The sequence below is a fragment of the Geotrypetes seraphini genome, chromosome 2 (genome assembly GCF_902459505.1).
Source record: "Geotrypetes seraphini chromosome 2, aGeoSer1.1, whole genome shotgun sequence".
In the NCBI taxonomy this organism is placed as follows: Eukaryota; Metazoa; Chordata; class Amphibia; order Gymnophiona; family Dermophiidae; genus Geotrypetes; species Geotrypetes seraphini.
Genome location: NC_047085.1, coordinates 62,646,344 through 62,669,046, shown reverse-complemented (window position 1 = coordinate 62,669,046; position 22,703 = coordinate 62,646,344). Strand labels below are relative to the sequence as shown.

General features: G+C 41.5%; 1 protein-coding gene across 4 annotated transcripts in view; it reads left to right on the top strand.

Annotated features, from left to right (window-relative positions):
* RIMS2 (regulating synaptic membrane exocytosis 2) overlaps positions 1–22,703 on the top strand; it is a 1,127,809-nt gene that overhangs the window by 137,592 nt on the left and 967,514 nt on the right. The gene's annotated exons all lie outside the window — the stretch shown is intronic.

The following is a 22,703-nucleotide window of genomic DNA, read 5'->3' as shown; positions in this document are numbered from 1 at the left end:
AGAGCATTCCCTCCACATTCCCCTCTAAGTACTTCCTCCTCATCCCTCCCCCTCATCGAATTGCAATCCCCTGCCAACCCCCCCCTTCCAATTCCATCCTTTCTGCCCAGATGATCCTTGTAATAGATCCCTCCAGTTATCCAAAGAAACCCCCACCTTAATCAAGCCCACCCCATTTTATCTGACAGTTCCCTGTGGGTCTAGTGGGTTTGGGGCTGGAGTGATCACGAGTTTCTTTAGCCCCTTCCCATATCAGGTTCAAAATGGTGCCAGTGACCCCCAAGTGTAGAAGTCTTGTGGTTTCTACCTCAAGGTCAAGCTACCAGCAGTTTGATCCCTAGTGGTAGTACTACTGCTAAGGGTTGTAGGTACCATTTTAACCCTGTCACCAGAATGGGCTGGAATGAATGGGGATCATTTCTGAACCCAATAGACCTTCCCAGAGTTGGAAGACAAGCCCAGGGAGCTATGGTAGGTTAAACGGTTACTGTGAGGAATTGGGAGGGTGGGCCTTTTAGGTACAGAGGACACTATTGGAGTACTCTTTAGGGCAAGGGGTTGTCATTTGAGAGAGTCAAGAGAAGTGTAACTTTGCAGGAAGAAAAGGAAAGGGGCAGCTCATGATTGTGAGTGTGGGCTCTTTTAAGAAACAGCCTTGGCGCGTCAAGTCATAGTTTGGCTTCCCAAAGCTCCCAGGATTGAAAACTACCATCAGTCTTTGCTGGCAGTAATTTTGCATGACCTGTTTTGAATGCAATTGGATGTTTTGCTTTCATTACTGTGTAAACTGTGGCACTAATTAATGTGTGTTACAGTAAGGTAACATTCATTACTGCCCTTTAACATGTATTAAGAGGCAAATAACATGCACTAACACACCTTAATAATCTCCTCTCCCCCCGTGACAGTCACATTAACTTTTCAATTTAGTTGGTTGGTCAGGGGTTATAAAGGCATGTATTCATAGGGATTTTTCTGCTTCATACAGTAGCTGTCTTAGTTTTCCCCTCACTGCTAAGCATGGTCTCTCTTGCATTACCTGGAACAATGAAACACATTTTCACTCATGTTTCCAAATAGTGCAATAAACAGCTACCTATTTCAGATGATATAGTAAACTCAATATTTTCTTTGAAAAAGTTGCTCTCTTTCACAGAAGAAATAATCTGGAAAAAATGTGAAGGTTTATTTCATCTTTCCTTTTAGCAAATATTACTGACTCCATCAATGAAAATATTTATCTTGCAACAACAATTTTTCTTATATAGCAATAAAAGATACTTGGACCAGTTTCAAGGATAATTAATCCTATCCTGCAGAAATGTATTCCTGTGCAGTCTTCTCCATATCTCAGACTCAGGATTGCAGAGGATAAAGTGAGGGCTAAGGGGAATAATTTTCCTGGGACATTTGAAGCAATTAGCTTAACTACTGGAAAAATACTTTCAACAAAATCAACATCAATTTTCTAGCAATCCTTTATGCCATAATAACAAATGCTAAGAGGGACAACACACATGATAAATATGTGCATTTGAAAATTATGATCTAGATGATGTTAGTATAAGGGAATGAGTATATAACTGACAAGCTGAATAGTTATCAATATTTCAATGTTTTCCTGGGAGAATGCTTATTGAATCAACTTCCATAGGGACTGGACTTAGGACTGATAAAATCCAATATTTTCCATTAATGATCTGAACAAGGGAATAGAGTATACACTTATAACTTGAAAACCATACAGATTAGGAGAAACTAACATAGTAGTTCTTCTTCACCCAGAGAGTGGTGGAAAACTGGAATGCCCTTCCGGAGGTTGTTATAGGGGAAAACACCCTCCAGGGAGTCAAGACAAAGTTAGACAAGTTCCTGCTGAACCAGTACGTATGCAGGTAGAGCTGGTCTCAGTTAGGGCACTGGTCTTTGAACTAGGAGCTGCTGGGCATGATGGACCACTGGTCTGACCCAGCAGCGGCAATTCTTATGTTCTTATACTGGATGACAGAGAAAAGCTTCCAGTTCTCCAGTTTCTCTGGATGCTTGAGTTCAGACTAACATTCTCAATCTCTCCTTCACTTAAGATTAGTTCTTCAGGGTAGTCCATGTTTTCCATATAGCTCTTTAGATCAAAAGGTAACATCCTCACATGATCTGCAGTTCTGTTCCCTGGTTAGAACATAAGAACATAAGCAGTGCCTCTGCTGGGTCAGATCAGAGGTCCATCATGCCCAGCAGTCCGCTCATGTGGCGACCCATCAAGTCCAGGACCTGTATAGTAATCCTCTATCTATACCCTTCTATCCCCTTTTCCTTCAGGAAATTATCCAATTCCTTTTTGAACCCCAAAACCGTACTCTGTCCTATCACACCCTCTGGAAGCGCATTCTAGGTGTCCACCACCCTTTGGGTGAAGAAGAACTTCATAACATTGGTTCTGAATCTGTCCTCTCCTAATTTTTCCGAATGCCCTCTCGTTCTTGTAGTTTTTGAACTTTTGAAGAATCTGTCCTTCTCCACTTTCTCCATGCTCTTCGTGATCATGTAGGTCTCTATCATGTCCCCTCTAAGTCTCCATTTTTCTAGGGAAAAGAGCCCCAATTTCTCCAATCTTTCAGTATATGAAAGGTTTTCCATACCTTTTATCAATCGTGTCGCTCTTTTCTGAACCTTCATGAGTATTGCCATATCCTTCTTAAGGTACGGTGACCAATATTGGATGCAGTACTCCAGATGCGGGCGCACCATCGCCCGATACAATGGCAGGATAACTTCTTTCATTCTGGTTGTAATACCTTTCTTGATAGTATCCAGCATTCTATTTGCCTTCTTAGAGGCCGCTGCGCACTGTGCTGACGGCTTCATTGTGTTGTCCACTATTACCCCAAGTCCTTTTCTTGGGTACTTTCACCCATTAACAGCCCTCCCATCGTATAGCTGTACTTCGGGTTTCTGTTTCATACATGCAAGACTTTACATTTCTCTACATTAAACTTCATCTGCCATCTTGTCGCCCATTCTCCTAGTTTGTTCAGGTCCCTTTGTAAATCTTTGCAGTCCTCTTTAGTCCTAACTCCACTAAATAGTTTGGTGTCGTCTGCTAATTTTATTACTTCGCACTTCGTCCTTGTTTCTAGATCATTTATAAATACATTGAACAGCAGCAGTCCGAGTACCAACCCCTGTGGAACACTACTCGTGACCCTCCTCTAGTCCAAGTAGTAGCCCTTCACTCCTACCCTTTGCTTTCTACCCGCCAACCAATTTTTGATCCATTTATGTACATCTCCTTCCATCCCATGGTTCTTCAGTTTCTGTAGTAGGCATTCATGGGGTACCTTGTCAAAGGCTTTTTGGAAATCTAAGTATACGATGTCTATGGGGTCCCCTTTGTCCATCCATTTATTAATACCTTTGAAGAAGTGCAATAAGTTCGTTAGGTACGATCTTCCCTTGCAGAAGCCATGTTGGCTTGTTTTTATCAGTTTATTCCTTTCTAGATGCTCGTCGATGCTGTCTTTTATCAGGGCTTCTGCCATCTTACCCGGAACCGAAGTCAAACTTACCGGTCTGTAGTTCCCTGGGTCACCTCTCGATCCTTTTTTAAAGATGGGCATAACATTAGCTATCTTCCAATCCTCCGGAATCACGCCTGTTTTCAGGGATAGATTACAAACCTGCTGTAGAGGGATATGGGTGACTAAAATTACACCAGGTGTACACCTGGGTGGGCATCCAGGTGTGCGGATCGCCGGACTTGATGGACCAAAGGTCTGATCCGGAGATGGCAGTTCTTATGTTCTTATGTAGTAGTTCCGCTATTTCCTCCTTTAGTTCTTTCAATACCCTAGGGTGGATTCTGTCCGGGCCCGGAGATTTGTCAGTTTTTAATCTATCTATCTGCTTGTGTATGTCTTCAAGGCTTACCTCCATGGATGTTCATTTTTCTGCTTGATCTCCTTTGAAGATGTTTTCAGGTTCCGGCATGTTGGATGTGTCCTCTTTTGTAAATACTGACGAAAAGAACATGTTTAGTCTATCCATCACTTCTTTTTCCTCCTTCACCACTCCTTTCCTATCTCCGTCATCCAGCGGTCCCACCTCCTCCCTTGCTGGCTGCTTCCCTTTAACATATCTGAAGAATGGTTTGAAATTTTGTGCTTCCCTGGCTAGCTTCTCTTCATATTCTCTTTTTGCTCTTCTAACCACAAGGTGACATTCTTTTTGATGCTTCCTGTTCTCTTTCCAGTTCTCCCCAGTTTTGTCCTTTTTCCATTTCCAGAATGAATGTTTCTTGTCTCCTATTGCTTTCTTCACTTCTTTAGTTATCCATGCCGGGTCTTTTGTTTGGTTCTTTTTGCATCCTTTTCTAAATCTGGGGATATACAGATTTTGCGCTTCGCTCACCGTGTCCTTAAATAAAGACCAGGCTTGATCTACAGTCTGCAATTTCTTTGAGCTGTTCCTAAGTTTCTTTCTTACCATTACTCTCATCACTCCGTAGTTTCCTTTCTTGAAGTTAAAAGTTGTCGCTGTGGTTCTCTTCCCCTTCGATATTCCTACTTCAACTTTGAACTTGATCATATTGTGATCGTTGTTTTCCAACGGCCCTACTACTTCCACTTCCTTTGCAGGTCCTTAGCCCATTGAGGATTAGATCCAGAGTGGCATTCCCTCTCGTTGGTTCTCTGACAAGCTGCTCCATGAAGCAGTCCTGTATAGCCTCCAGGAATCTGGTCTCCCTAGTGCATTTTGAGTTTCCAAAACTCCAGTCTATCTCGAGATAATTGAAGTCTCCCATAACAATCCTGTTACTGCTTTTGCATTCTTGCCTCATCTCGGCTTTCATTTCTTCATCGTTTGCTTCGGTTTGCCCAGGTGGATGATAGAATTCAGTATGCTTCACAGGAGGCAGAATTTAGGGAACAAAACCATCTCTTCTCCTAGGAATGTCTTCCTTTTATTATTGCTCTGATATTTGGATGGCATTAGGGGGTTTTACTGGCTAAGAAACGCAAGGGGAGACTTATTTTCACTGCTGGTGTGTAAGGATATTTCAATCAGAAAACAATGGACGAAATACACCATCATAAGTAGTGATTCAGAAATATCAATATAACAACAATAATAGTGTTGAATTGTGCTCAGAGAAATTCAAATGTTTGAGACTGTAGTGTGAGTCAAGCCCACAATAAGGTATCTCGTATTCTCAATCATAGCACATTTGTGAATATGCAGTGAAAAAGTATAAATGCTCTTATCTTACTATGAACTAGCAAAATCTTCACATATGTTCTTTAGGATCCTGACGCATTTTGTGTATAGCTGCCTCAGAGAACCCAAAATAAATGAGTTGTGCAAGTCTCTTAAATCACGACAGTCTCTGACTGTTTGTTAGGAACATAAGAACATAAGCAATGTCTCCGCTGGGTCAGACCCGAGGTCCATCGTGCCCAGCAGTCCGCTCACGTGGCGGCCTAACAGGTCCAGGACCTGTGCAGTAATCCTCTATTTATACCCTTCTATCCCCTTTTCCAGGAGGAAACTGTCCAATCCTTTCTTAAACCCCAGTACCGTACTCTGCCCTATTACGTCCTCTGGAAGCGCATTCCAGGTATCCACCACACATTGGGTAAAGAAGAACTTCCTAGCATTTGTTTTGAATCTGTCCCCTTTCAACTTTTCCGAATGCCCTCTTGTTCTTTTATTATTTGAAAGTTTGAAGAATCTTTCCTTTTTTACTCTCTCTATGCCCTTCATGATCTTATAAGTTCTGTTCATAGCGTTCTTACTGGCCTACATTTTTGGTACCTACTTTACAGAAGAATCACGTCCACAGTGGTTCTTACCGGCATCTGTGGTCACTTCTGGCACAAGCCACGCCATTTTGACTGCAAGCACCATTGTTCTGTGGACTGGACAGTATCTGCGGACATATAGGGTCTGATTCTGTATAGGATGCCTGGTCTCAGCAGCCGCCTAACCGGCTTTAGAGAATCTCACATGGGCATCCTATATAGAATAGTGTCTGTCCGAACCACCGAACCACCCCAATTCTCTAACTGGTGCCACAAACCGCAAAACAATCCCCAACAGGAGAGATGCCCAATCCCTCCTGCCGGTACCCCCTCCCCACAACATCCCCGATAGGAGAGATGCCCACTCCCAATTTCTGGCATCCCCCACCCCCTAAAGCTCACCAAGACCCCTCCCATAGCTTTAAAAGCAAGGCCGGACAGAGGTTTGCCTATTCCCTCTAGCTGGCAGGCCCACTTCTTCAGAATGGCAGGCCTTCCCCTTCCCGTAGGAGGGGCTTTAGGCACGTGGGCCAATCAGAGTCTTAGGCCTTCTTCCCAGTGCATTCTGGGATGCACTGAGAGTGTCCTAAGACTCCGAATAGCCAGATACCTTCAGTTTTAAGTTTATTAGTTCTTGATATACTATCAATCAAATATATCTAAATGGTTTACAGTAAAATTAATTATATAAATAAATTAAACCATTAAAAAAAAATTAAGGGGTTTTCACAGACAGTACTTAACTAACACGAAGTCAAGAGGATGAGGGGGAAGGGAATACATCATTACATTAAGAAAATAAAAAATAAAAAGAGGAAAGGAAAGGAGAAGGGAAAGGGGGAAATACAGTGGGTTGTGTAGGGTTGGTTATCCTCAAGTGAAGTGCTAATTCTCATATGTTGAATGCATCCTTGAATAGGAACGAAATTTAGATTTGAATTTTACCAAGGAAGATTCTTGTCTGAGGTCTTGAGACATTGCATTTCAAAGTGAAGGAGCCATCACTGAAAGATTGTTTTGCATGTTGTATTATATACAATCTGGTGAAAAGAGGGGATTACTAGTAGATTTTGGGAGTTTGATCTAAGGGGTCCTTTTATCAAGCTGTGGTAGGGGTTTAACGCGCGTAATACCGTACATTAAACCGCCTGCAGCACTAGCCGCTAATGCCTGCATTGAGCAGGCGTTAGTTTTTTAGCTGGCTGCGGGATTAGCGCGTGATGAAATGTCCGACGCGTTAACCCTGGTAGCGCGGCTTGATAAAAGGACCCCTAAGTGTTCTCGATGGAGTATATGGAATAAGGATTTTATCGATAAAGGCTGCAGAGTATTCAAGTCTAGTTTTAAAGATGAGAAGTAGTATTTTATAGGTTATATTATCTGGGATGAGTAGTCAATGAGCGTCTCGGAGAAAGGGAGTTACATGGTTAAATCTTTTGGCTTTATAAATTAACCTTAAACTCAATCAAATTAGCCTATTGCTTAATAAAAATATGCTTGCCTTAAATATCCAAAAAACTAAGGGCATTTTGTTTCCAAGCACTGATAAGGAAAATTTAATCATTCCTATCTGCATTGAATTCACTTCAATACACATGGACATGAAGATAAAGCTATTGGGGGTAGTCCTAGACAATAAACCTATTTATCACAACAAATAAGTTTGGTAGTCCAGAAATACTTCTACAAGTTAAAATTAATACGTTCAATCTCTTCTCTTCTAGAACCTCCCTCTCAACATTCTCATTCACTCTTTGCTCATTCCTCATCTTGATTATTGTAGCTCCCTATATTAAGGTAGAACACAGAAGGAAATTAATCGGTTACAAATTCTCCAAAACACAGCAATAAAACTCATTTCTTGAACATCTGGAGCATTAGGATTCAAAGGATGTAAAAGATGAATGTCATCTGCATATGCGAAGACGGTAAAACCTATGGATTGAGCGAGAGTCAGTAATGGAGCAAGGAGAAGATTGAAGAGTATCAGTGATAGTATAGAGCCCTGTGGTATCCCACATTTTTGAGAGAAGATTTTGGAGGTAGAGTTCTTGAATTTCACTTGATAAGAGCAATTTTTGAAGTATGAGACAAACCAGTTCAAGGCTGTGCCAGAAATACCTGGAGTTTGAAGTCTCTGTAGTAATAGGATGTGATCAATCGTGTCAAAATCTGCTGTAAGATCAAGTGAAACTAAGGGGTCCTTTTATCAAGCCGCGCTAGCGGGGTTAGCGCGTTGGACTTTTCATCATGCGCAAACCCCCACGGCCGGCTAAAAAACTAATGCCTGCTCAATGCAGGCATTAGTGGCTAGCGCGGCAGGCGGTTTAACACGCAGTATTACGCGCGTTAAACCCCTACCGCAACTTGATAAAAGGTCCCCTAAGAGGACAGATTTCCGGTGATCCAAGAAATATAGGATTGCAGTGGTAAGTCTGATAAACAAAAGTTCAGTAGAGTGCTGAGGTCTAAAGCTTGTTTGATTAGGATGGAAAGCATTTGTTTTTTTCCAAGAAAGAGGAAAATTGATTGAATGCAGTTTTCTCTGTTACTTTTGCTATAAAGGGAAGATTGGTTGGTAGTTTGTACATTCTTCATCAAAAGAGTTTAATTGTTTGAGTTTTGGGTAAATGGTGGCAAGTTTCCAATTATTAGGCATTCAAGAGGAGAGACTATTAGAGATAATCTTTTGAATGAAAGGGCCAAAGATGTTGAAATGTCATTTGAGAATAGTGGGAAGTAATGCTTCCAAGGAGTTGTAGGACATTTTCATATTCTGAAGAGTCCGTTGGCTATCAGATAGATATGGCAAAGAAAATTCTGAAAAAGTGCTAAATGATAACCATTTGGAATCATTAGGTGAATTTGGAATCTGAGGAGTAGAAAATTGAGTAAGTTTGTTCCGTACAGTTTAAATTTTATTATCGCTAAATTTATTATTGCTAAATCTTGGGCTGGGGGTCTAGTCAGACAATTTGCTTTTTGGTAGTTTTGTGAAGTTAGTGATTGGAGGATAGCGTAAAGTAGAGGTGTTACGGGCAGCTGCTATATATTTTGAATAGTTTTTATTTTTTTGCTGTTTGGATGGAGAGTTTATAGAGAGAAGCTTTTTCTTTATATTGGTTAAGCCTTAGGTATCTGGCCAATTGGAGTCTTAGGCCACCCCATAGTGCATCCCAGAATGCACTGGGAAGAAGGCCTAAGACTCCGATTGGCCCAGGTGCCCAAAGCCCCTCCTATAGGATTAGGCATCCCTCCTGCCAGGGATTGTTTCACGATTTGCGGCAGGAGGGAGTGGGCATCCTTCCTGCTACAGACAGTGTGTTTGTGTGTGAGGGGGTTCGAGGGTGGCAGCGGAAGGGAGTGGACATCCCTCCTTTCGGCTGACTTGCGGTGGGGTTTGGGAGATTTCCTTGCCACAATCAGTTTAACAGCTTTGTGTATTTGAAATGTAGGCCAGAATTTTGCTGGCCTACATTTCAGGCACCTATCGCAGCCCTAGGGAGATGCCTAAGGCCGCTTAAGAGCCATTTCAGGGTGAAACTATGTCCACGCCCAGCCTTGGGCGAGCTTAAGTGTCCCTAGGCATCTCCCTGCATCCGTATAGGTGGCTAGCCTCAGGTTGTTGGTTTTTTTTAGAAAACATGTGTCCCGATTGGATGGTTACACAGCAGTAGGACATCTACCACTGCCTACAATCAGGACACTATTTATAGAATTTGGCCCATACTGGATGGAAGAGGGGAGAGAAAGAGGGCAGATGATATGGGGGAGAGACAAAGGGGGAAGATGATGGTAGGAGGAAGGGGAGATGCTTGATGGAAAGGAGAGAGGAGGTACAACAGATGCTGTATGGAAGTGGGGGAGAGACGAGAGAGGTTGCTGAGAGAGGGGGGCAGATGCTGTATAGACCTGGGGAAGACAGATTCTGGATAAAACAGGGGAGAGAGACAGGGGAGAGAGATGATAGAAGGGGGGAAGTGAAAGGGAAGATGCTGGAAACCAGAGACTGGTACCAACACAGTTGAAAAAAGTAAATAGCCATCAATGTTTCTAAGGCAAAAATCCAGTCATTGCTTTCACACGCATCAAGAATTTGCGTAATAAGTTTGTTCCCTCTGTTCTTTCAGTTATTACACATACCACTTCAACTCTTTCTGGCTATTCATCTTGTGGTTCCTGTTCTGTTTGTAGTCACTCAATGAAAATCAATACATTTATTTATTTATTTATTCATTTTATAGCTTGTCCTCCCCAGGAGCCCAGAACGGGTTACAAGGATACATACACAAAGTTTTCAGGAACAGAGATACGTAAGCTACAGAGTCAATAACATGCTACAGGATCAAAACACAAAGATATAGAATCAATAACTTACAACTTATAGAGAATGTGACTAAGAACACATGCTTTGCAGAATCCAAGAAAATAAATCATAGAAGCACAAATGAGTATTAACATATCTGCAGTAAACAGTAGAAGAACCGGTTAGCAGGCATAGGTGTTCTGAGATAAGGCACTTTGAAGCAAGGTCTGTTAAAGTTTGGGACCAGAATTGATCCGGTCCATGAAAAGAAGCATCTTTACTGCTTTTCGGAAGGTCAGTAGGTTATCAATTGCCCTAATGGCAGGAGGGAGTTGATTCTATATAGGTATGCTATAAGATCGCTTTCGGGCTGTCTTCCGGTAGAGGCAATTTGCTGGAGGGTTGGAAAGTCTGAGTTCCCGTTGCGAACTGAGGGACCGCTGAGAGTGGTATATTGGGAGTTTCTTCACTACATAGTCAGGTATCATGTCGTGGAAGCGTTTAAATGCTAATACTAGTTGTTTGAAGATATTGTGTTGTATTGGGAGCCAGTATTTAGTCATCCAACCACAGGTAAAACTTATAAATTGAACTTCACTAGTAACTGCAACACAGACCACGTTGTTTACATTATTGTCTGCCCAAGGAACTTTATATATGTGGGCAAAACTAGAAGAATCGTGTGCACGCACATCATCGAACACAGAAGTTATATTATGAGAGAAGTCAGAACTTCACCGATAGTGAATCATTACCGTGTTTCCCCGAAAATAAGACCTAGCGGGTTTTTTGGGCCCAAAATTAATATAAGACAGTGTCTTATTTTCGGGGAAACAATGCCCAATCACAAACCCACAGTATCTTTCTATCCCCCTCCCCCTGCCACACAGCCGAACCCCCACCGACCCTTTCAGCTCTCTCTCCCCTTCCATCTCTCCCTCCCTGCGTTGACCACGAGACCGACATACCATTACCTTCTTCCAAATGGTAGCATCATGGCAACAATCTAAATGGGCTGCTTCAGGCCTTCTACCGCTGGGGCGTTGCATGTGCCGCATTGCTGATGACATCATCAGTGATACGGCAGAGAAATACCCCGGCGAGAGAATGCACGAAGCAGTCATTTAGATTGCTGCCACGACGCTACTGTTTGGAAGAAGGTAATGGTATGTTGGTCTCGTGGTTGGCGGGGGAAGGGTACACGGGAGGGGGGGGGAGAAGCGCTGCTGCCTGCAAATCCAGCCACCGCTTCAACTAGGGCTTATTTTTAGGGTAGGGCTTATATTAAGACCTACCCCAAAAATCATGTTAAGACATTTTCGGTGTAGGTCTTATTTTCGGGGAAACACAGCAGATAAGTTTACAACATTCCATTCCAGACATTCCATTTTTTTTATTTAAAACTTTTAAGCCACGGTGGGGGGAGGCAATCTTAATCTTTCAGTTCTCTGAGCCCAACAAAGGACAGTTTATGAGCTGCATACTGTAAGCCTCTTTGGCTTAAACCAGGAATTAGATTTTTCACCTTTTATATAACATATTGTTCTGTTTAGGATCTTGGGTGTATTTCTTACTTTCAACTGTACATTGCATTTAACATGTTCCCATTTTTAGTTTTTATAAACCATAGAGAAATAAGTACAAAAAATTATGTGGATGTACCTACTCATGTGTTGTACAAATATAAGTGCAATGTGTTTGGCGAGTTAAGGATAGCTTTCCTCAAAATTGATATAGGTCTCTCGCTTTTATTGGGTTAAATTTTGATATACAGTACATTCTATTTTTGTTGGTATGTTTCTATTGTAACATTTTTTGTATTGACACATTGCTCTTTTTATCATGGCTATTAACCTTTGTGTATAATATACTTGTATGGTATTATTTTTGTATGCTCTTTATTTTATGATGTTTATATGACATTTTTATATTTAGTTAATTTTTAAGCACAATTTATATTTTTTCACATTTCACATCTTCTATTCTTTACACATATTGTTTACGCCTTGCACATCCTTCTTTTATCTTCACTATAGGTTCTTTGTCACTCTAGTTTTCATACGCATTGTGGTTTTAATTCATTATTCATATCGAGTTTCATTCCCAGCCCTTTTTTAAATCACTATCATTGGTTATCTGCCAGCTGCTTCCTGGTTACATCACTTCCTCTATAAAGTTTGCCATTTGTACTTGCGCAGCAATTTGCCTAGCAGTGGTTTTTCAGTGGCATTTTTGTGTGAACGACTTTAAGGTGAGTTTTAATTTTTAACTTTAATTTTTTAATTCTCATTTTTATGCCTGGCTCCACCTTCAGTTTTTGCACTCTCATTTAGGACCATTTTATTGTGAGATCAGTTTTTTTCATTCTAACTTGTTTAGAACTGTGTTTCTGTTCGGCCAGAACATATATTAGCAGGAATATCACCAGTGTAGATGTCTCTTTTTTTAAATCATGCTCTTTCAAACCCTATGAATTTATTTCTGTGTTCACCTGTGTATGCCCATTGCGGGGGTGGGGGGGGGGTGGGGGGGGCGGTTTCTAGTGATGGTGTCGATGATGGGTTTTTGCATTGCAATGTTTGGATTTTTAGCATTCTGACATGCATGGAACCTCAGATGAGGAAACCTGATGAAGGAGTGGGTTTCTACTGTTAGCCCATCCTTAACGTCACCATTAATTTTTTTCCTCAAAACGGGACAGGACCCCCCCTCCCTCAGCTCCTCCCCGGACAACAGGACAGGCGATCTAAAAATGGGACTGTCCCATTAAAAACGGGATGTATGGTCACATTACCCATCCCCCTCCTGGGACTGGGCACTCTGCTCCTTTATCACCTTAGACTTTTGGCCTAGGGCTCTCTGGAGTCTGGCATTCTCTGCCTCTAAATTCAGCAATGTGGTTTTGCATTTTTTTACTTTCTCCCTTTGAGTTCTTAACTGGTCTTCCCTCTTTATCAGTTGCTCTTTAACTGGAGCATACACTCAGCTGCTGACCTCTTCTGATCTTCTATTATATCTTCAACTAGCTGATGCCCCGGCGTTGCACGGGTATTTAATTATAGCAATAATACTGTAAATGGATTCAAATAAAGATACTTTATAGTGGTGAATGAAATTATTGTTGTACAGCTTAATAAAAAGTACAATATTCAAATTATAATGTGAAATATTTGACAAAATGAATACAATACAACTAACGCAAAACGTGATTATAAACAACATTTTTAGTTTCACCTCCAGGAGCAAGAACATATAAATTGTTGGGTGAACCCACCCTTGAGCAAGCAACATAGAGTTGTGGGCTGCGAGACCCCCAGAACATATCACCCCAGGTAGTGAGGGATCTGCATACCAAGTTTCGTTCAAATCGGTCAAGCCGTTTTTGAATTACTGTGAGAATGGCAGCTTTTTACATTTTTTCCATTGACATGAATGGGTGAAATCTGATTTTCTGTTTGTAGCTCCGCCCACGTGTGCAGGTGGGCCGCGAGACCCCCAGAACATATCACCCCAGGTAGTGAGGGATCTGCATACCAAGTTTCGTTCAAATCGGTCAAGCAGTTTTTTAAATACTGTGAGAATGGCAGCTTTTTACATTTTTTCCATTGACATGAATGGGTGAAATCAGATGTTATGTTTGTAGCTCCGCCCACGTGTGCAGGTGGGCCGCGAGACCCCCAGAACATATCACCCCAGGTAGTGAGGGATCAGCATACCAAGTTTCGTTCAAATCGGTCAAGCAGTTTTTTAAATACTGTGAGAATGGCAGCTTTTTACATTTTTTCCATTGACATGAATGGGTGAAATCAGATGTTATGTTTGTAGCTCCGCCCACATGTGCAGGTGGGCCGCGAGACCCCCAGAACATATCACCCCAGGTAGTTGGAATAACTATGAGAATGGCAGCTTTTTACATTTTTTCCATTGACATGACTGGGTGAAATCTGATTTTCTGTTTGTAGCTCCGCCCACGTGTGCAGGTGGGCCGCGAGACCCTCCAGAACATATCACCCCAGGTAGTGAGGGATCTGCATACCAAGTTTCGTTCAAATCGGTCAAGCAGTTTTTTAAATACTGTGAGAATGGCAGCTTTTTACATTTTTTCCATTGACATGAATGGGTGAAATCAGATGTTATGTTTGTAGCTCCGCCCACGTATGCAGGTGGGCCGTGAGACCCCCAGAACATATCACCCCAGGTAGTTGGAATAACTGTGAGAATGGCAGCTTTTTACATTTTTTTCCATTGACATGAATGGGTGAAATATGATTTTCTGTTTGTAGCTCCGCCCACGTGTGCAGGTGGGCCGCGAGACCCCCAGAACATATCACCCCAGGTAGTGAGGGATTTGCATACCAAGTTTCGTTCAAATCGGTCAAGCCGTTTTTGAATTACTGTGAGAATGGCAGCTTTTTACATTTTTTCCATTGACATGAATGGGTGAAATCTGATTTTATGTTTGTAGCTCCGCCCATGTGTGCAGGTGGGCCGCGAGACCCCCAGAACATATCATCCCAGGTAGTGAGGGATCTGCATACCAAGTTTCGTTCAAATCGGTCAAGCCGTTTTTGCGTGATCGCTGCACATACACACATACATACCTCCGATTTTATATATATATAGATAGAAGATAGATTAAGCGGTTAGCTGCCTCTAGCTCCTTAGCTAGGTCCCGAGGTGGGCATTGAACCTCTACCTGGTGATCTTTTAGGGTTTCTCTTTCTTCACGTGGCATAGATGGCAGAGTAGACAACTGATTCAGTTCTTCAGTTTTCCCCAACCCATCAGCATTGTGGTTCTCCCCTCTCTTGGGCTGTGCTTGAGACCAGTACTTAACCTCTACCTAGGGACTATCCTGGCTCCAAAATCACTGGAAGAGATAAATTTAATCCAAACAAAGCAAATACTTTATCTCCTTCTGCAGAGAGGCAAGATTACCAACATACCATAAAATAGTGGAGAAAAAGACCTCATTCAATATGAGAAGCCCATCAAGCAGCACACAGCTGCATTAGTGAGTAAGCCCTCAGTTCATCATAAGTCAAAAAATTCCACAAGATTGTACGTATTGGTTTAATCTCCCACCAACTGCAGGAACAGCCAAAGTAGAAAAACAAAAATCAAAATTTCAAACTCCAATGAGATGTAGAATGTCGAAATCTGTATCCTATCACAGAGGAGGTAAGGCTGCAGCAAAATGTTCCAAACAACTCACAAACTATTTAAGATGCAGTGCAAAAAAAGTCCATATGGTCCTTGACAGCAAAAACATCATAACATAATAGCAGATTTCTAGACTGCATAACCGTAAGTTCTATATTACAATATTACAAAAACAGTAAAACACAGTCCATTTATTCCAAACTGTAGTTGTAGCAAAAACTCTTATAATAAATATGAGGCGTACTTAGCCCAATCATTCTCACTCCCAAGGAAACGACTTGATGAAAAGCATTGAAAAATTATAAGTCCCAGATTTTTCGTTATTGCATCTTCAGGGTAGGGTCCATATACTACAATACCATCTTGGAGACAGTCTCTCTAGTACACTGACCCAAAAGAAAGAACTAAAATACTCACAGCCACGAAGAAACTCTTCAAGGGAACACCTTCCATTCGATTGCATGATTTAGATCAGCTGTGGCTGTCGAGCCAAGCGCAAAAATCCAGCACTGCTCACATGTAAATTGCGTCTGACATAAATAACCACGTCGAGCTGTCAGTTGGATCTGCTCCAGCACTGTCCATTTAAAGACTGCCAGAGTATGTTGAGTCTGCACACAGTACTTGAGCGGTTCTAAAAGCTTTTTTGTAGCAATACAATGGCGATGTTCCGTGAGACGGATCTTAAGTTGTTGGGATGTCTGACCCACATAATAAAAATTACATGGGCGTATCAGTAAATACACAACATTTTCAGATGCGCAGGTGGTATTTGTTCTCAACTCGAAGGTCTTATTAGTGTGTAAATCGTGAAATGTAGCCCCATTCAACATCATAGGGCAAGCTTTACAATGTTCACAGCTGTAGCCGGACCATATATTATCACCTGTTTCCCCTAGACTGTAATGAACTGCCAGGCACAGATGATCGATCCCTAAGGCTCCAGTTTCTGTTATATGAAATTACATATTGTAGCTCCCTAAAAGCTGGATGAACAGAGAGCACATGTAGATGACGTTTTACAGTTTTCCTAAATAAAGGCATATGTTCGTTATACTTCAGAACACACGCAAGTATGCCCTTATTGTCTTCATGGGACTTATATTGTAAAAGCTGATCTCTGTGATTCCATCTTGCCCTTTTAGCAGCCTTAGAGACAATGGCTTCTGGGTAGCCACATTGTTGAAGTCTCAATTTGAGGTCATCAGCATGCCTATCATATTCGGCTATGCTGGAACATAAACGGTGGTATCTCAAAAACTGTCCAAATGGCAGGCCCATTTTGGAATGATGTGGGTGCATACTGGTGCAGTGGAGTAACGTATTGCGGTCAGTGGGTTTGCGGTATACTGTAGTCATACAGCCATCCCCTTGAACCTAGATTAAAATGTCCAGGAATGAAATTTCTGTTTTACTTTGTTTCAGCTCGAATTGAATAGAGCTGTGGCAATTGTTCAAATAGCCAACAAATTCTTTGAGTTCATCACTAGTACCAGTCCAGATCAACAGGACATCGTCAATATATCTCCACCAAACTTGTACTTTTCTAAATCCTACAGAAGAATAAACCCACTGATCCTCAAACTGAGACATAAATGAGTTAGCAATTGAGGGGGCGAAGGACACCCCCATTGCTACCCCTTTTTTAGAGAAAATAATTTTTGGTCAGGGCCACTGTAGTCAATGATGTTAAAAATTTAATTGGAATGAGTTGTGGATGTGGTCTGGCTTGAAAAATATCATTCAGCAAATGTAAAGCCTCATTCTGGGGAATATTGGTATATAAAGATATCACGTCAGCGTTGCTAGTATCACTGGTCCTGAAAACTTGATAGAATCCAAAATGCATAGCATATATGTAGTATCTTTAACGTATGACCTAATACATAGAACAAGAGAAGCCAAAAATTGATCAATGAAACAACTCCTTTCAAGCAAGGAATCCCTGGCAGAAACAATCGGATGTCCAGGGGACTTGAATAATCTTTTATGCACCTTTGGCAGTGTATAAAATACTGGGATCTTAAATTGTCTATAGCTAAGGTGACCATATGTCCCATTTTCAACGGGACAGTCCCGTTTTTGGGCCGACCGTCCCGTTGTCCCGACCCACCGCTTCAGGACACCAAAATGTCCCGTTTTCAAGGACAGCGTCCCGAAGCTGTGCGCGGGGACACCAGGATGGCCGATCAGTTTCCCTCCCTGCCGTGCAGATTGAAACGTTGGGCCGCCGCCGCTGCTTCTTGGCTTCTTCCCGACGTCAATTTTGACGTCGGAGAGGAAGTTTGGAGCCAGCCAATCGCTGCCTGACTGGCCCGAACTTCCTCTCTGACGTCAAAAATTGACGTTGGGAAGAAGCAGCGGCAGCGGCCCAGCATTTCAATCCGCGCGGCAGGGAAGCAGACTGGCTGGCTGGCAGCGCCGGTACACGGGCGGGCGGGGGGTTTGAATCCACGGGGACGGGGGAGAGTGTTGAATCGCGGGGGGGGGGGTTGAATCAGGCAGAGCACTATGGACATAGGAAGGAGGCATTGGGGGTACTAGGGACACAGGACAGGCACTGGGGGCATTATGGACATGGGAAGGAGGCACTGGGGGCACTAAGGACATAGGAAGGAAGGAGGGAGGGAATAGAAAGGGACAATTGTTGGGTCTGAGTGCAGAAAGAAAGAAAGGATACACAGTAAGAAGGAAACACAACCAGAGACTCATGAAATCACCAGACAGCAAAGGTAGGAAAAATGATTTTATTTTCAATTTAGTGATCAAAACCTGTCAGTTTTGAGAATTTATATCTGCTGTCTATATTTTGCACTATATTTGTCTATTTTTCGATAGTTACTGAGGTGACATTGCATATTTTAAAGTCATTTGCCTTGACATCTTTGAAAACCCCAAAAGGTAATTAACATTTTCTTTGTGTATAGTGTGCTTTGTAGTTTTTTTTAATTTTAAGATTACCATTATGAATTAATATGAAGATATTATGTGTACATGCAAAATGAATGGAAGAAATTTGGGGCGGGATTGGGGGCAGGGCTAGGGCAGGGTTGAGGCGGGACTAGGGTGGGATTGGGGGGCGGGACTGACAATTAATAGATGTCCCCTTTTGATGAAAACAATAAATGATCACGTTATCTATAGCATAAAAATTGATATTCCAAATATCCTGGCTCCCCTTTTCCTTCTTGAATTTTTTCCTTTTTTTTTGACTTTGCAGCACTCCTGGGCTCACCCTCTATGGCCCAGCCTCTTGGCTCCTTCCTGACGGCATTCTGACTCCAGGGTGTTTAACCTCTTGTGCTTCTCCGGGTTTGCCAGGACCCTGTTGCAAGAGCAGCCAAGCTCCTGCCACTCTAGCACCCATAAACCCAATCTGGAGTTTCTTTTAAAATAGCTCCTCCTTCCAGGAATTCAACTGATTTTATTCCCCTCTTAGGCAGCAGTCACAATTTCTGCAATTTCTGGAGGAAGCACTTGTTTCTGGTCTTTCCAGTATACTGGAGCCCTGACTTTACCAACTAAATCAACTCCAGGATTTTCAAATGCTCTTCTCAGTAAGCATTTTCACTTTCAAAATAATTTTTTTGTTTTTCCTGAAACCACAGTGCACTTCACTGCACGTATGACAGGCACTGTTTACTTTTAACTTTCTCTTTTCTTTATTATTAAGTATAGCTTGCACAGCAGTTCCTTAAACACAAACTTTCTTGGCTACCCCAAACCAGTTTTTTTTTTTCTCTTTTCTTCCATCTGTTGAGCTCTGGTAGCTACCTTCACCTGAAATCAGTGAGGTAATTAAAGCACCTCTCTTTCTCAGAGCTGCATTGCACAGGGCTGCTGGTTTAGCAGGTGTGACTAGTGGCTTAATTAAACCTATCAGCATATCAGAGCTACATACACAAAACACTTTTCTTCCATTTTTTTCCCTCTCTTGCTTCAAAACAAAATAAGAGAAAAATAACTTCTGCTTACATAGTGCTACCTTACCTTCCATGGGGTAGTGTGACCATATGGCTCCAGAAAAAAGGGAACGGATTGAGACATCCGGGTTTTACTTCCATTGAAAGCAACCAAGATGTCTCAATCTGTTCTCCTTACTTCCATTGCTTTCAATGGAAGTAAAACCTGGATGTCTCAATCCGTCCCCTTTTTTCTGGAGCCATATGGTCACACTAATGGGGCTAGTCCCCTTTGTGGTTCAGAAACAACCAAAACAAAACTTTCTGAGGTCCCTAGCTAGCTTCTAATTGTACCTGGGCCAGTCTCTGTGTCAGAGACTGTGCAACTCCCAGTGGTGCCTCCATAATGTGGCAGAGGCCCGTCCAGACTTTCCTGGAGATATGCACACATATATTCAAAACAGCACAAACAACCATTGTACAAAGGTGCAACAACCAGAAAGCTTTTATTTTTCTAGAGACCTGAGTCTGTTTCTTCACAGACTCAGGAAAGGCACAAACAATTGCATAGTTTTCATAGCCTTAAGTCACTTTCACAATTATTCTCCTTATGGGCTTGGCTTACCCTGGTTCAGTAGAGACCAGTTACCTCTGGAGGTTCTTGCACAAGTTCCAAATCTTTCCAAGGCTATCTCAGCCTATAGCTAGGAAAGGGGAAGTTTCTCTCTTTCTCCCCCCCCAGACTCCTGTATGTTTTTTTAGTGACTTAGGGGTCCTTTTACTAAGGTGCTTTAGCCGTTTTAGCGCACTTTAAATCTACGTGTGCGCTAAATGCTAATGTGCCCATTATAAGTCTATGGACACGTTAGCGTTTAGCGCACGTTAAAATGGCTAACCTTAGTAAAAGAGGGGGTTAGTGAGGAGAATGTGGTGTGTATAAAAGACAATAGTTGACAATGGTCAACTTTATGAACTTGAGTATTCTACAAACTCTGGTGTGTTTCCTTCCACTTATAATCTATAGCAGAGCCTGCTGTAGATCCATACAATTTTTGGGATTTAAAAGTCTGACCCATGCTGATTATTTTTAGAGAGACTGTTTTCTGCACAAAAGACATTGTGCTAGATGCACTAAAGATAATAATAATAATAATAATAACAACTTTATTCTTATATACCACCACAATCTTGCGACTTCTAGGCGGTTCACAATGAAGAAAAGCTGTACAGACAGCGAATTACAGAATTACATTGAATTACATTGAACATCTAGGAGAGTTACAGGGTCAGTGAATTACACGGTTTCACAATGAGTAACATTATACAATCGGCAGAATTCAGAGCATAAGTAGGAAAAGAGAAAGGAGATTGCGCGGTCAATGAGTTACAAGGTGCAAGACTGAATAGATGAAAAAGATAACATAAGATGTTGATGAGAAATAATTTGTTATCTTGGTACATTAACAAAGGTCGGGCACCAGTGGGAAAACTGGTAACAATTATAGGTAGAATTTTGGCAGATGAGGGTAGACGGGCTCCTTAGGATGGGAGGAGGCTCTGATTTTAGGGGTGAAGTCTGGTTAGGTTATGAATTTCTTAAACAAGGTGGTTTTTAGTTCTTTCCTAAAGACACTATATGATTCTCTGGCGGCATCAGTGAAGTAGCCTAGCCAAGTTTGCAGTCTACCTGCTTGGAATTTGAATGTTTGAATGTTCTGTCAAAGAAGGTACGATATCTACAGCCTGTGATATTTGGGTAGGTAAAGAGGTTACGGTTTCTGGTAGGCCTGGTAGAGGAGTGGAATTCAAAGTGAGGTAGTAGGTAGCTGGGGGCCAATCCCCATATTAGTTTGTAGCAGAGGCAGGAGAATTTGAATAGAATTCGTGCTTCAATTTGTAACCAGTGAAGGAGTTTGTAGATACTGACTGGATTGCTGTTGGCCGATTCTCTGGCCGATTCTCCAGCAGCAATCGATGTGCTATCAAGTTTGCATGCAAAGGATGGGTGAAGCAGTCAAGAGTTGGAAAAGTTCCTTTCAAATAACATTACTGAAACTACTATTCTGAGACAGCCGGCCATTATGAAAACCTATACATATGCAAAAATGAATTTGTTTGTCTAAAGACATTGGTGATGTATGTAGGTATTTTCTTTATGTATTTTAAAAGAACACATTGTAAAGAAATATGTATTATTTGTTCCAAAATCAAGATGTTCTATGTTCTCCTCTTTCTATTTTAAGAATAGCTTTGTCATAGTTACATTGAAAAGATGTTTCAAGTATTTTATTTTGAAGCTTCAGCAGTCGCTGAACTGTCAGCTTGTAATGGTGTGGCATGAGGCATATTTAATCATTCAGAGTCATAGTAATCATTCTTGGTAATACTGTTCTAGCTAGAAAAGAGCTAATTATATCAACAGTTCATATTTTCTGGAAATGTCATCAAACAGCGTAAGTTTTGTAAGCCTTCTCTGTTTCATCAGGTTCCTTTTCATTATCATGTTCACTTTCAGCTTCATAGTGCATGCTTATTACAGTAATACTCTAACTCTGAGTCTATTTGTTTCATAACTATCTCAAATTTTAACACGTTTTATGGTAAATTATCCCAGTTGATGGAACTGATGTGCACCCCTCATAATATAATTTATTGCAGTACACCTGGAATCATATTCTCCACTCCTCTTATACATGTCAAAGCCCCATTTCAAAATCACTGACTGAAAAACTGATAATGATGAAAGGTTTAGATGCAGGAGAATAATATTACAATAGAGCTCATTTTTTTTAAAAAAGTCCAAAAAGTGACATAAAGGGGCAGATAGGCATTTGTCTTGCCTAACCATTCCAATTCGCTATTTTCAAAACCTTTATTTTAGATGTATTTCTAAGATCAGTAGTTTGTCTAAATATCAAGAGGGCATGTTAGAAGCTTGGAATGAGTGGGACCAGGGTAGGTTTATGACTTGGATGTTTTTCTGTCATAATAACAGAAACAGAGAAAATGAAGGCAGATAAAAACCATATGGCCTATCTAGTCTGCCTAATCATGCCATCTACTATACCCTCCTCTCCATTCAACGTACTTATCCCAAGAATTCAGATACACTTTTTCTCTCCACCAACTCTATCAGGTGGCTTTACCAAGTATTCATCACCCTGTTAATGAAAAAATATTTTCTGAAGTTACATCTGACTCTATCCTCTTTTACCTTCATCCTATGCCTCCTCATTCCAGTTTCTTTTCATTTGAAAGAGACTTACTTCATGCATATTTATGCCATATGGGTGTTTAAAAGCCTCTATCATACCTCTCCTCTTCTGCCTTTCCTCCAAAGTATGCATATTAAGATCTTTAAGTCTGTCCCCATATGTCTTAAGACGAAGACCATTGACCATTTTAGTAGCCTTCCTCTGGACAGACTCATCCTGTTTATATCCTTTTGAAGGTGAGGTCTCCAGAATTGTACACAATATTCTAAATGAGGTCTTGTATACAGGGGTATTAATGCCTCCTTTTCCCTATTGGCAA